The following is a 13,393-nucleotide window of genomic DNA, read 5'->3' on the forward strand; positions in this document are numbered from 1 at the left end:
TTTATGTCAGTGTAAACCTTGCGTAGGTAGTAGGACATAGAAATCTGTAGATCAGGACATAGCTGTAGGTTGTAGCCTTACAAGGCTCCAGATGTAAGTTTTGGGGTCATTAGTATATAGATGATAGTTAAAGGCATGAGCTTACTTAATTGTCAAGTTAGTGAGCATGGACAGGAAAGAGAAGTCTGGGGACTGAGCCCTGGAGCGCAGCACTATGCAGTGGTCATGGAGATGAGAAGAATCAGCAATGGAACCCCAACTGGAGAGGCCACACTGTAGTAGAAAAATGTCTAGGATAGTGGGAGATCCTGAGAACCAGACAAAATGGCATTTCAGTTGTGTCAAGTGTTTCTGGTGGGTCAAATTCCAAAGTCATTTTCTACAGAAATGGATAAAACAGTTCTAAAACTCATGTGGAATGACAAAATATCCTGATGGGGCATCAATCTTGAGAAAGAAGAACAAAGCTGGAGACTTCACACTTCCTGATGACAAAACTCTAGTAATCAAAACAGTCTAGTACTGGCATAAAAATAAGACACACAGGCTAATGGAACAGAGTATTTCCAGCTGAGAGCTCAGAAATAAACCGGAGTCAGCTCCAGATGGGGCAAGCAGATGAGGGACTTCCAAAGATGCTGAGGGTACAGGGAGCTTTGTCAAGGATGGACCTAGTCTACCCAGGTTTCCCAAGTTGGGGTATGGATGACAGCCCCAGGAAGGAGGGATGCCCTGGGCATCGTGGGTTTCTTGTGATGTTTGGCATCAACAGGGATACAGGGACTAATGTGAGCTAGCTGCTGTGTCTTCTAAGAACAAGCTCAAAAATCAAAGTTTTGTGATACCCTCAAATTAAAAGGAAGCAGACTTGGTCAGTTGCCTCTAATGTGGCACTTTGTGCTACACAAGAGAGAAAGCCAATAGTGACTGAATCTATTTATGTATGTTCTGCCATGCAGTTTCTTCTCTCCTTAACTCAGCATTTTTTTTCTGATGTGCATTTGAAAGAAATGCATCTGGAGTTTAAACCAGTTCCTTACATTTTGGACCAGACCAAATGTGTTTAACCAAATATCATTAATATCTAAGAAAAGGGCTTTGACCAAAACCAGAATCCTGGGGTACTGTATGGAACGAAAACACACACACACACACACAAACTGTGTATCTGGACAGTCTCTTTTGCATACCTTATTAAAGAGTCTAAGTGACATTTCCATCCCATGTTAATTCCTAACCTTATCATGTCCTCCTGGTGTACTTACATGATGCTCTGTACTTTCCTTTTTTAATCTTCTTTCAAAATGCAAAACAGTGATTTGTGTGTGAATGTGCGAGAGACTGTGTGTGCATGTGTGTGTATTTTGTGTGTGTGTGAGAGAGAGAAAGTTTATTTAATGTCTGTCTCATTAGAACATGAACTCTGTTAGGGCAAAGAGAGATTGATCTGCATCCCCGGGCATGACATGTTGCCTGGCACAGAGCAGATACTTAATAGTATTTGGTTGAATAAGTGAAAAGTATCGTTAAATTCCGTGGTGCCTAACAATAAGCTATTCATTTTATAGTGTGCTTCCAGAGCTTAAATGGGTGGACTGGATTCTGTTGTCCTCCTGTCTTGATTTTCTGGGGCTGCTCTAACAAAATATCAGACTAGGTAGCTTATGAACAACCGACGTTTATTTCTCTCAGTCCCAGAGGCTGGGAAGTCCTCCAAGATAAGGCGCAGGCAGATTCCGTGTCTGATGAGGACTTGCTTTCTGGTGCATCTTTGTGTGTCCGCAGCTGGTGGGAGGGGAGAGGGAGTTCCCTCCAATCTCTTTTACATGGTACCTCATGCCATCCATGAGCTCTACCCTCTGACTTCATCACCTCCCCACGGCCCCACCGCAAAGTACCATCACGTTGGAAATTAGATTTTCAACATATGAGTTTTCAGGAGACATTAACCTTCAATCTGTAGCATCTCCCTAATATATTTTGGTATCATCTTGGTTATAATTTTATTAATGGGAAACAGAAACTTCAATTTTAAATAATAATGGCAAAAGTAATAATAACAGACACTAATTAGATGTTTATTATATGCTAGGCATTGTGCTAAGCACTTTACTTGTAGTGATTAATTTGACTCTTTGATAAGCCCGTGAAGTAGTTACTATTATTATCCCATTTTAAGTATGGGGAAACTAAGGCATCAGATACTAAGAATCAAACAGAAAGTGGCAGTGTTGAACACTGGAACCCAGGCAGTCTGGACCTTAACTGTGCATGCCCTTAACTGCCTGGTTACTGTGCTTCTGAGTGACTGCTCTTAAGAACAGACTTAATTTTCTTTTAATGTATAATTCAACCAACTTACAGTATGAAAAATTATGGAGAAAGATGAATATTATGTAAGATTATAAGAAGATTATTACTAGCATATAGCTTATTTGAATATTCATTAATTCAGTGCATTAAACACAGCCAACTGCCTTAGCCTAAAACTGGGGAAAATAAATTTGTTGTGGAAGAACAAATGCCACTATAATTTTGTATTATAAAAGTTGTAAATGGATGATGACTCTTTGTCATTCTAATATTTCTGTAATTACAGCAAAATAGCTTTTTTCAGTCAAGTGCTTCCACACATTTTCAATATTTTTCATTACTTACACTCTTTTCATAGATGGTGATGCTTGAAATTCTATAATGACTTCCCAGTTTTTCAAAATTAGACCATGTAGGAATGAAGAATTATATATGATAGCCTAGTGAAACAATTTCTATTACATTTAAAGGTTAGACTATTCTAATTAGAAAAAAAATGATGGTAAGATGCAGTTTAAATTTTTAAAAAACTGTACATCATTTAAATGTCTGCTTCCCCACTAGACTATGCATTTTATATTCTTTACACATCAGAAAAGATCATGAGATTTAAAGTGAATATAGTACATGAATGATCATGGTTCAGATACTATAAAATACATCTTTAAGTAAATAATATCATTTTATAATATAATCTTATAAATACTTCCATGAAGATACAATACTTTTAAAAAAGACTTCTTGGCTAATAATCTTCCTTACTTCAGCCGTGTTCTCCATCTCATTTGCAGACTTCATCTCCCTCTTACTCGAATGTTTGATATGTAATGAAATTGCTGAAGTCATTCCTGCATCCTCTTCCTTCTCAAGCTATGCTGTGAAAACTCAATCGAGCCCACAAAGCCAACAGGTGCTGCAAGTGTGTTAAAATGGCAGAAGAGAGGGAAAATTGTTGAACTAGAAAATTCATGCACTATCTAAATATTTTTAAATTCAGAAGACTTTAAAATATTTGGCTAGTAAAAAATCAAACAATTAACTCTCCCTGTTGGCTTGATTGAGCTCATGCAGGGCTCTGCTCTCTACTCCCTCCCTTTCAGAAATCTCATTTATGCCTCTGGCCTCATTTACCATCTGGCTAATGAGTGTCAACTTTCTAGCTTTTTCTTTAAGCTACATATTTTTATATCCATTTGCCCATTTGAAATTTCCAATAAGATATCCCATATTTGACATATCTCAGAGCAAATATCTCCAAACCTAGTTTTCTCCAAATGTTCCCTGACTCCACAGATTGGCCCCACCCATCCAACTGCACAAACGAGACATCTAGGGGCTTTCTTGGCACCCCCGGTGCCTCCCCTCTTTTCCCTCCTTCCACCCCCTCCCCACCTAATCCCTTACCAAGCAAGGCCTGTCAGTTACACCTTCTTAGCATGTCTCTTCAGCCTCCTCTTCACCTTCACTGCCACCAGCTTTGTTTCATTTTCTTGCTTGGATGTTTGCGACACCCATTTACAGTATTTTCATCTATTCAGCTTTTTCTGCAATCCATTCTCTGTACTGAAATGAGGATGATCTTTCTTTATTTTTTACTTCTAAATTGAAGTATAGTTGATTTACAATGTTGTGTTTAGAGTAATCTTAAAATATAAATCTGATCTTGTAACTCCACTGCTTAATAACCTTCAGTGCTTTCCAATTGCTCTTAAAACAAAACCCAGACTCCATACCGTGGCTACAGTGTTTTGTAAAGTTAGCCTGACCTCATTCTCAAACTCCGTCATTGTCCCCTTAGTTCTTTGCACTATAGCCTAGCATAGCAGCTTTACTCCTTGAGTCCCTGCTGCCTGGGAAGTTTCTGCCACGCAAACCTTGTCCAGAGCACGCTTTTTTTCCCTTCAAGCCTCAGTGAAGCATCATTTCCTAGGAAAGCCTTTCCTGAAACCACCCAGCTCAGAAAAGGATTCTTTTGACATCTACTCATGAAGAAATGTCTTTCCTTACCACAGGATGTGATTATGTGCTCATCAGTGTGATTATTTGGTGAAAGCAGGTCTCCCTCACTTCACTGGAAGCTCCAACAGAGCAGTTTTTCTGCTTTTGCTGAGATTACATGCATCACAAATAGTTAGGGGTGAACAGATGTTAAAATAAAGTGTAACCTAATATTCAGTGAAATCAGGGCTTAGAAAGACTTTCCATGTAGGAAGGCTGCAGGAACACCTAACCAGCAGCTGAGCTCCTCAGGCGTTTACTGTCTGGGGATGCTCTTATTTTCCACCACTCTGCTTGAGCCTGAGGCACTTCCATAGATCTCAGCGGCAGAGTTTGCACATAGACCTAACTAGGGTTCACTGAGAACAGAGCCAGAAGCAGTAGAGGAAGAATTGTTCTGTTTGTGACAGCTCCTCCAGCTGCAGCCCACGTGTCTCAGAGCTGGCATAATATTAAACCTCCACTGCTGACCTTCTTCCTGGGGTTTCTAACACTGCTTTGTACCTTAAGTAGCAAATTGAGCTCTGCTGTCTTCCCCTTCTCAAGTTCATTCGGAAGTCCACATCTACTTCTATTGTTTTTAACAATCACCCTAAAACAGGTGTAGGAACAATCAACCACCTTCAGGCAAATGCCCCTCCCCAAATGGGAAACAATTCTACAGTATTCCTGTACATGGGTACCTTCTCTTAAAATATATTGGTTGCATGGTTCTCAAAGTATGTGTTATAACTCCACTGAAAAATCATAAACTCTTATAGGTCAAGCAATCATCAATTTTACTTTCATTTCCTTTCCAACAGACAAATGTAGTGTTTTGAACATAGTGGAAATTCCATAAATACTGATAACTAAAAAGTCAGAAACAGTGGCCAATTATAAGATATGGTAGTCTTCCTGGGAAAAACTTCTTTATTTTAGGCATATAGAAATATCACTATATTTTGGTGGTGATAAAAATGAGTGTTAGCAACTCTACAAGTATTACTTTGTTTTCAGGACTATATTAAGGCAAATCCCAAGTATTATGCTAATTCACACATAAATATGTGCATCTCTGGTGAATAAAGGCATTTATTTTTGTAGTATAACTAGCGTTATTACAGCTAACAAAATTAACAATAATTTCCTAATTCTATTTGATACTCAATTAATTTTCATAATTGTCTTAAAGATGTCATTTTACAGTTGATTTAAATATGGATCCAAGCAAGATATCACATTGCTTTTGATTTTTATGTCTCCTAAGTGTCTTTCATGCTCTAATAAACTCCCCTCCTTTTATTGTCTATGCCGGAATTTAGTTGGAGAAATGGAGTCTTTTATCCTGTAGAGTCTTCTGTATCCTGACTTTGGCTGATTATTTCCTTGTGGTATCATTTACCTTGTCTTGCTGTCTCCTGCATTTCTTGTAAAATTGTAGTAATATATAGGGAGTTAGATTCAGATTCAATTATGACAAGACATCCTCATAGGTTATGCTCTGTCCTTCCTAGTGCATCACATTAAGAGGCACAAAAAAATCTGCTTGTTTCACTTTTAGTAACACTTGCCTTTAAGTAGTAACAGTCTGATTCCTCTAGTAAAATATTCAAATTATTATCTAGTAATTAAAATCCTTGATTATTAATTATCCCATTAATTGAGTTTGAAAAATGGTGATTTTTAAATTTTATCATTTCATCTGCATTTATTAGCTGTAACTCTTCTCTAAAGAAGAACTTACTTTATTTGGCTTACTTATGTTTGGCGAGGATTTTTTTTACTTTTCTCTTTTTGTGAAAAGATCTCTCAAAAAGATCAATTTCAAGCTAGTAAGTTACATTCTAGCAAGTTTTATTATACCTAATCTATTTTTAAACTATTTCTTATTCGTAGGTTTTACTATATCAGGCGTTTCAATCCATTGCAATCTTTTTATATATATATTTTATTGAAGAATAGTCAGTTTACAGTGTATCAATTTCTGGTATACAGCATAATAGTTCAGTCATATATATATTCATTTTCATATTCTTTTTCACAAGTTACTATAAGATATTAAATATAGTTCCCTGTGCTATACAGTATGGACATATTGTTTATCTATTTTATGTATATTAGTTAGTATCTGCAAATCTCAAACTCCTGATTTATCCCTTCCTACCCCCTTACCCACCTGATAGCCATAAGTTGGTTTTCTATGTCTGTGAGTCTGTTTCTGTTTTGTAAATAACTTCATTTGTCCTTTTTTTTTTTTTTTTTTTAGATTCCACATATAAGCAATACCATATGGTATTTGTCTTTCTCTTTCTTGCTTACTTCACTTAGAATGACATCTTCAGGTCCATCCACGTTGCTCTCTCTGTTGCAGTCTTCATTCTGTCTGTTGCTCAATTTCATGTAATTTAGATCAGCAGGATTCCATCAAGTTGGCTCTTGAAACCTTTAGACATAGTGTTGTGGGATCACCTTATACATTTCCCACCCATGTCTGATATGAGCCATTTCTGGAAAGAGCACTATTTCCTCTCAGTGGGAAACAATATTTAAAGACCACAGTCTGCACCCAAAGGTATCCTTTGCGTGTGGGTTGACACTGCTTTTAGGTCAGAACTGGAAAAAAAAAATATATATATATATATATATGAAATTTTTGAGTATATGTAGGGGATTTATATTCACATGTATAATTAAAAGGTTTATACTTTGATTTTTTTTCTTGTATCCTATTTCTTTAATGCTGGATGGGTAGATGGGTGGATGGGTGGATGAATGAATGAATGAATGGACAGATATGTAGATAGGTAGATAGATAGGACTAAAAGTGTTTTCCTCTCCTAGGTTAAAAAGAAATTCAGGTTTTCTAATACTTTTATAATTTTATTTTTAAATTTCTGATTCATTTGGAATTTATCCTAGTATATTAGGAATGGGTAAAATTTTATTAACTTCCACATGTTTATCCAGTTGTCCTGATACAACTTATTAAAAATTTGTTTCCCATTGACTCAAGATGACACTTTTATGATTACTAAATCAGCATGTATTTTATCCTATTTTAGATATTCTATTTATTTTCATTGGTCTTTCAGTTTATTAGAGAAACAATACCATGCTGCTTTAATAATGAAGGCTTTAAAGTGGTTTAATATTAGGTATAATAATTCCTTCACTGAAAACTTTTTCATCTATTTCTTTGCTGACTTTGCTTATTTATTATTTTTTATGAACTTTATAATCAACTTTTTTTCCAGGGAACAGTATCATGGTATTTGGGGAGAGGGGGTTGATTGCATTTACAAAATCGACTCAGAACTGACACCTTTATGAAGTTGAATTTTCATACTTAAAGATAAGTTATACATTTCCATTTGGTCATGTATTCTTTGCTCCTTTCATGGGTATCTGTATTTTTCCTCATATCTTTTATTGTACTTTTAAAAATTTCTATCTAAATACATCATCATCATCATCATTATTTTAAGTAGAGCCTTCCTTTCCATTATGTCTTGAAAGTGGTTATTGCTATTGCCTGTAAATACTAAGGCTATTGTTTTGGGGATGTTAGCTTTATACCCTACCACTTGACTAAACTCTCTTATTTGTGGTGGATTCTCATTGATTCTTTGGGAGGTTCTTTTTAGTTGTAATAGTATAACTTCTGCATATAAAGGTAGTCTTCCAAATTCTTATGGGATACACACACACACACACACACACACACCCTAACTGGGTTAGATAATACCTCCAATTTAATGTGAAATAAAACAAGATGCTTGGTACACTTGTCTTGTGCAGACTTCGTTGCTATTACTGCTAGAGCCTTCCCATTAATTGTTGACTTTTGAATTGGAGTGATACAGATTTTACTATATTTAGGAAATTTCTTTTAATTATGAATTTAATGAATTATGTTTTTCTTAGCTCTATTAATGTGTATTACATTAAACTATTTCTGAATTTTGAATCAAACATACAGAAAAATATTGTCAGCCCTTATGTAAGAAACTCCTATTTTCCCTTTATCAGTATTCATTAATTTTTTATGCTTTAGCCCCTATGTTTATCATTTTCCCCCTTTCCATATGTGTGTGCCTGCATGTATGGCATTTCTATATATATTTTTTCTGAAACATTTGTAATTAAATTGGAAGTATAGTACCCTTTATTCAGTGTGTACTGAAGACTTTTGTTTTTTCTTAATAGTTACCTTAATATGTACACTTAGTCCATTCTTTTATCTATCAACCATTTATGTAATGTAACAATAATGAAATTAGCTAGTAATTTCCTCTTCAATCTTTCCTCCTTTTTCCTCAGAATTTAATTAGATATAATAGCCTCTTACACCAATTCACATCCTATGAGGCAGTGAACTTGCATATTCCAATCACTCTGCTTTTCTTACTCATTTTTAGCTCTAATATATTTTTGTCAGAGAACATATTTACATTCTATTTGTCATGTTATCCCTATTGATCAGTGTTAGCTTTACAGTTACATATATTCAGTTTATTTTTGTCATAGTTCTACAGTTAAAATGCTGAAACATTTTATGTTTTAGCAATACTAAAAAAAAAAAAAAATAGGAAAAAAATCAATAAAACCAGAGCTGGTTTTCTGAAAGAGTAAACAAAGTCAACAGACCTCTGGCCAGGCTCACCAAGAAGAAAAGGGAGAGGACTCAAATAAACAAGATAAGAAACAGAAGAAGAGAAATTGCAACCAAAACCACAGAAATACAAAAAACCATAAGAGAATACTATGAACAACTATATGGAAACAAATTGGACAACCTAGAGGAAATGGACAAGTTTCTAGAAGCATACAGTGCACTAAAACTGAGTCAAGATGAAAAAGATAATTTGAACAGACCAATCATTAGAAGTGAAATAGAATCAGTAATTAAAAAACCTCTCTGCAAACAAAAGTCCAGGACCAGATGGCTTCACTGGAGAATTCTACCAAACATACAAAGAACTTATATGGATCCTTCTCAAACTCTTCCAAAAGATTGAAGATGAGAGAATACTTCAAACTCATTCTGTGAAGCCATCATCACCTTAATATTAAAACCAGACAAAGAGTACCAAAAAAGGAAACTACAGGCTAGTATCTTGGATCAACACAGATGCAAAAATTCTCAACAAAATATTAGCAAACCAAATCCAATAACACATAAAAAAAATCATACACTGTGGTCAAGTTGGATTCATCCCAGGGACACAAGGATGATTCACCATGCACAAATTAATCAATGTGATACACCACATCAACAAAAGAAAGGACAAAAATCAAATGATCATCTCAATAGATACAGAAAAAGCATTTGATAAAATTCAACATCCATTCATGATAAAAAAAAAAACTCTTACCAAAGAAACTATAGAGGGAACATATCTCAACATAATAAAAGCTATTTACGACAGACCCACAGCCATCATAATACTCAATGGTGAAAAGTTGAAAGCTTTCCCACTAATATCAAGTGCAAGACAAGGATGCCTGCTCTGGTCACTGCTATTCAACATAGTATTGGAAATCCTAGCATAGTATCCAGATAGGAAAAAGAAACAAAAGGGATCCAAATTAGAAGAGAAGAGGTAAAATTGTTACTATATACAGATGACATGATACTATATATAGAAAACCCTAAAGACTCCACACAAAAACTGCTAGAGCTGATAAACAAATTCAGTAAGATAGCAGGATACAATATTAACATGCAGAAACTGTTGCATTTCTTTACACTAACAATGAAATATCAGCAAAGGAAAGTCAAAAGGCAGTCTGTTTTAAAATTGCATCAAAAAAAGGAAATACTTAGGAATACAAGGAGGTGAAAGACTTGTACACTGAGAACTATAAAATATTGATAAAGGTAATTTAAGATGATTTAAAGAAATAGGAAGATATCCCATTCTCATGGATTAGAAGAATTAATATTGCCATACAATAAGAATTAAGAGTTAAGATTGCCAAAGCAATCTACAAATTTAATATGATCCCTGTCAAATTATCCAGGACATTTTTTACAGAACTAGAACAAATAATCCTAAAACTTACGGAATTACAAATGACTCAGAATTGCCAAACAATACTGATGAAAATGAATGAAGCTGGAGGAATAACTTTCCCAGACTTCTGATAATACTACAGGGGTACAGTAATCAAAACAGCATGGTATTGGCACAAAAACAGACATATGGATCAATGGAATAGAATAGAGAGCCCAGAAATAGGCCCACAAACGTACAGTCAACTAATCTTCAACAAAGGAGGCAAGACTATTCAATGGGGAAAAATAGTCTCTTGGGCAACTGGTGTTGGGAAAGCTGGACAGCTGCATGTAAATCAATGAAGTTAGAACACTTCCTCCCACCATATACAGAAATAAACTCAAAATGGCTTAAAGATTTAAACATAAGTCACCACATACCCCCAAGAAGAGAAGAGAACATAGGTAAAGCATTCTCTGATATAAATCATAGCAGTGTTCTCCTAGAACAGTCTATCAAGGCAATAGAAATAAAAACAAAAATAAACAAATGTGACATAATTAAATTTACAAGCCTCTGCACAGCAAAGGAAGCTATAAAAAAAATGAAAAGATAACCTACAGAATGGGAGAAAGTATTTGCAAAACTGTGACTCAGAAGGGCTTAAATTCCAGAATATACAAACAGCTCATACAACTCAATAACCAAAAAAAAACAAAAAACAAAAAACCACAAACAACACAATCCAAAAATAAGCTGAAGACCTAAACAAACATTTCTCCAGTGAAGACATATAAATGGCCAATAGGCACATGAAAAAATGTTCAATATCGCTAATTATCAGATAACTGCAAGTCAAAACTACAGTGAGGTTATCACCTCACACCAGTCAGGATGGCCATCATTAAAAAGTCCACAAATGATAAATGTCAGAGAGGGTGTGGAGAAAAGGGAGAACCTCCTACAACATGGATGGGAATGTAGTTTGGTGTAGCCATTATGGAAAACAGTATGGAGATTTCTTTAAAAACTAAAAATAGACTTATATGATCCAGCAATCCCACTCCTGGCATATATCCAGAGAAAACTCTAATTTGAAAAGATTCATGCATCCCAGTGTTCATAGCAGCAATATCTACAATGGCCAAGCATGGAAGAAACCTAAATGTCCATCAACAGATGATTGGATAAAGAAAATGTATTATATATTTATAATGAAATGCTACTCAGCCATAAAAAAAGCATAAAATAATGCCATTTGCTGCAACATGGATGAACCTGGAGAATGTCATTCTATGTGATGTAAACCAGAAATAGAAAGAAAAACACCGTATGATATGACTTACATGTGGAATCTAAAAAATGATACAAATGAACTTATTTACAAAACAGAAGCAGACTCATAGACATAGAAAACAAACTTATGTTTCAAGGGCAAAATATGAGGGAGAAGGATAAAGTAGGAATTCTGGATTTGCAGATACTAGCTAGTATATGTAAAATAGATAAACAACAAGGCCCTACTGTACAGCACAGGGAACTATGTTCAATACCTTATAATGTCCTATAAGTAAAAAGAATTTGAAAAATAATATATATATATGGACAACTGAATCAAGCTGTGCACCAGAAATTAATACAACATTGTCCATCGACTATACCTCAATTAAAAAAAATTGTTTTGAAATAAAAAATGCTGATACTTCACCTGAATTGATGGTGGGCTCCCTCTCCAACACATTCTCAGGAATCGATCATGGGATCAGTGTTCCCTGTGCCTTTCCAAATTTATAACAGTATGATTGAAAATCAGTTTGGCTTCATTTATAATCCTGAGCCCATACCTTTTCCTTGAGTATTTATGTCTCCATTGTCTTACAAAGTTTTGCTGTTGATGTCTGTTGCCAATTTCATTATCTTTCCCTTAAACCTGATTCAGTCTTTTTGCCTAGATGTGCAGGAATTCTTTAAGCCCAATAGTTTTACTAGCATTTGTCTCAATCTTGACCATTCTCCAATAATTTTTCCAAATGCATGATGTGCTCTTGTAAATGTGTAGGTTCAAGCCTTTTATTTTTCAAGATTATATGAATTATTAGTATTTGTGATATTTTTCCTTCATAAGATCTATGCATGTTATACTTTCTTTTCTTGTATTCTATATTTGTCTAACCATCCATCCATACATTTAATTTGTTTGTTATTTTTCCTCCTTTTTATCTTTTTTCATTGTTACTTTACCTTCCATGGTATCTGTTTATCCAAGTTTATTCTGGTTGGGCTTTCCTTACTGAAAAACAATACTTTTCCCCTTTTTTCTGATTCTTTACTTAACTCTGAGACCTGTATTTTCAAGTCCTCCTCTTATTTTGTAATTTCATTTTTGAAATTTTTGCATTTGTACTTTCCGTTAAGCACACTAGAGTTTTCTTAAATTACATGTGCTCTTCTGTTCACATGCTGTAGTACTGTTGACTTGTGATTTGTAGTCAGACTTTTAGTGGACCTTCATGTTTGTGTTTTTATATTAAGTTCATTTTCTTTTTTTTTTTAAATATCTTTGTATGAAATATGATTGTAGTCCATTTCTGTTATTCATGTTAATTGACTTGGGTTTTCTTGTTCTTTAGGGGGAAGTTCCTGTGATGCTGAGTGGGTCAGGGTAGCTTCAATTCTTGATAGCCCTCTTCCATCATAAAGCATTAAAAACATTATCTTCTTTGTGTAGCCATGCCCACAGTTCTAAGAACTACCTCCTTGAGACCTTCCCCCAACTACTACTCAATCTGGAACTTCTTGATCCTTTATTCTTAAGATTTTTGCCTCACTCAATATGCCATTTATTCAGAGAACTCTTTTTATTTTAAACCCCTTTGGGTCTCTGTCCTTCCATAAGAGAGTTTTTGTTCAATAATTCCAAACTCTTCATGGGCAATTTTAACTGATATTTTCCTTGTTTTGGAACTCACTCACAAATTGGAGCCAGTGTATCCTTACTGAACTTTCATGGCGTATTCTTAGATCTAAATGACTGAGGATTCCAAAAAGAGAGTTATTTACTTTTTTATGTGAATTTCTTGGGTTACTTATAATTTCTGAGC

Source organism: Camelus ferus, chromosome 5, assembly GCF_009834535.1.
Source record: "Camelus ferus isolate YT-003-E chromosome 5, BCGSAC_Cfer_1.0, whole genome shotgun sequence".
NCBI classification, from domain to species: Eukaryota; Metazoa; Chordata; class Mammalia; order Artiodactyla; family Camelidae; genus Camelus; species Camelus ferus.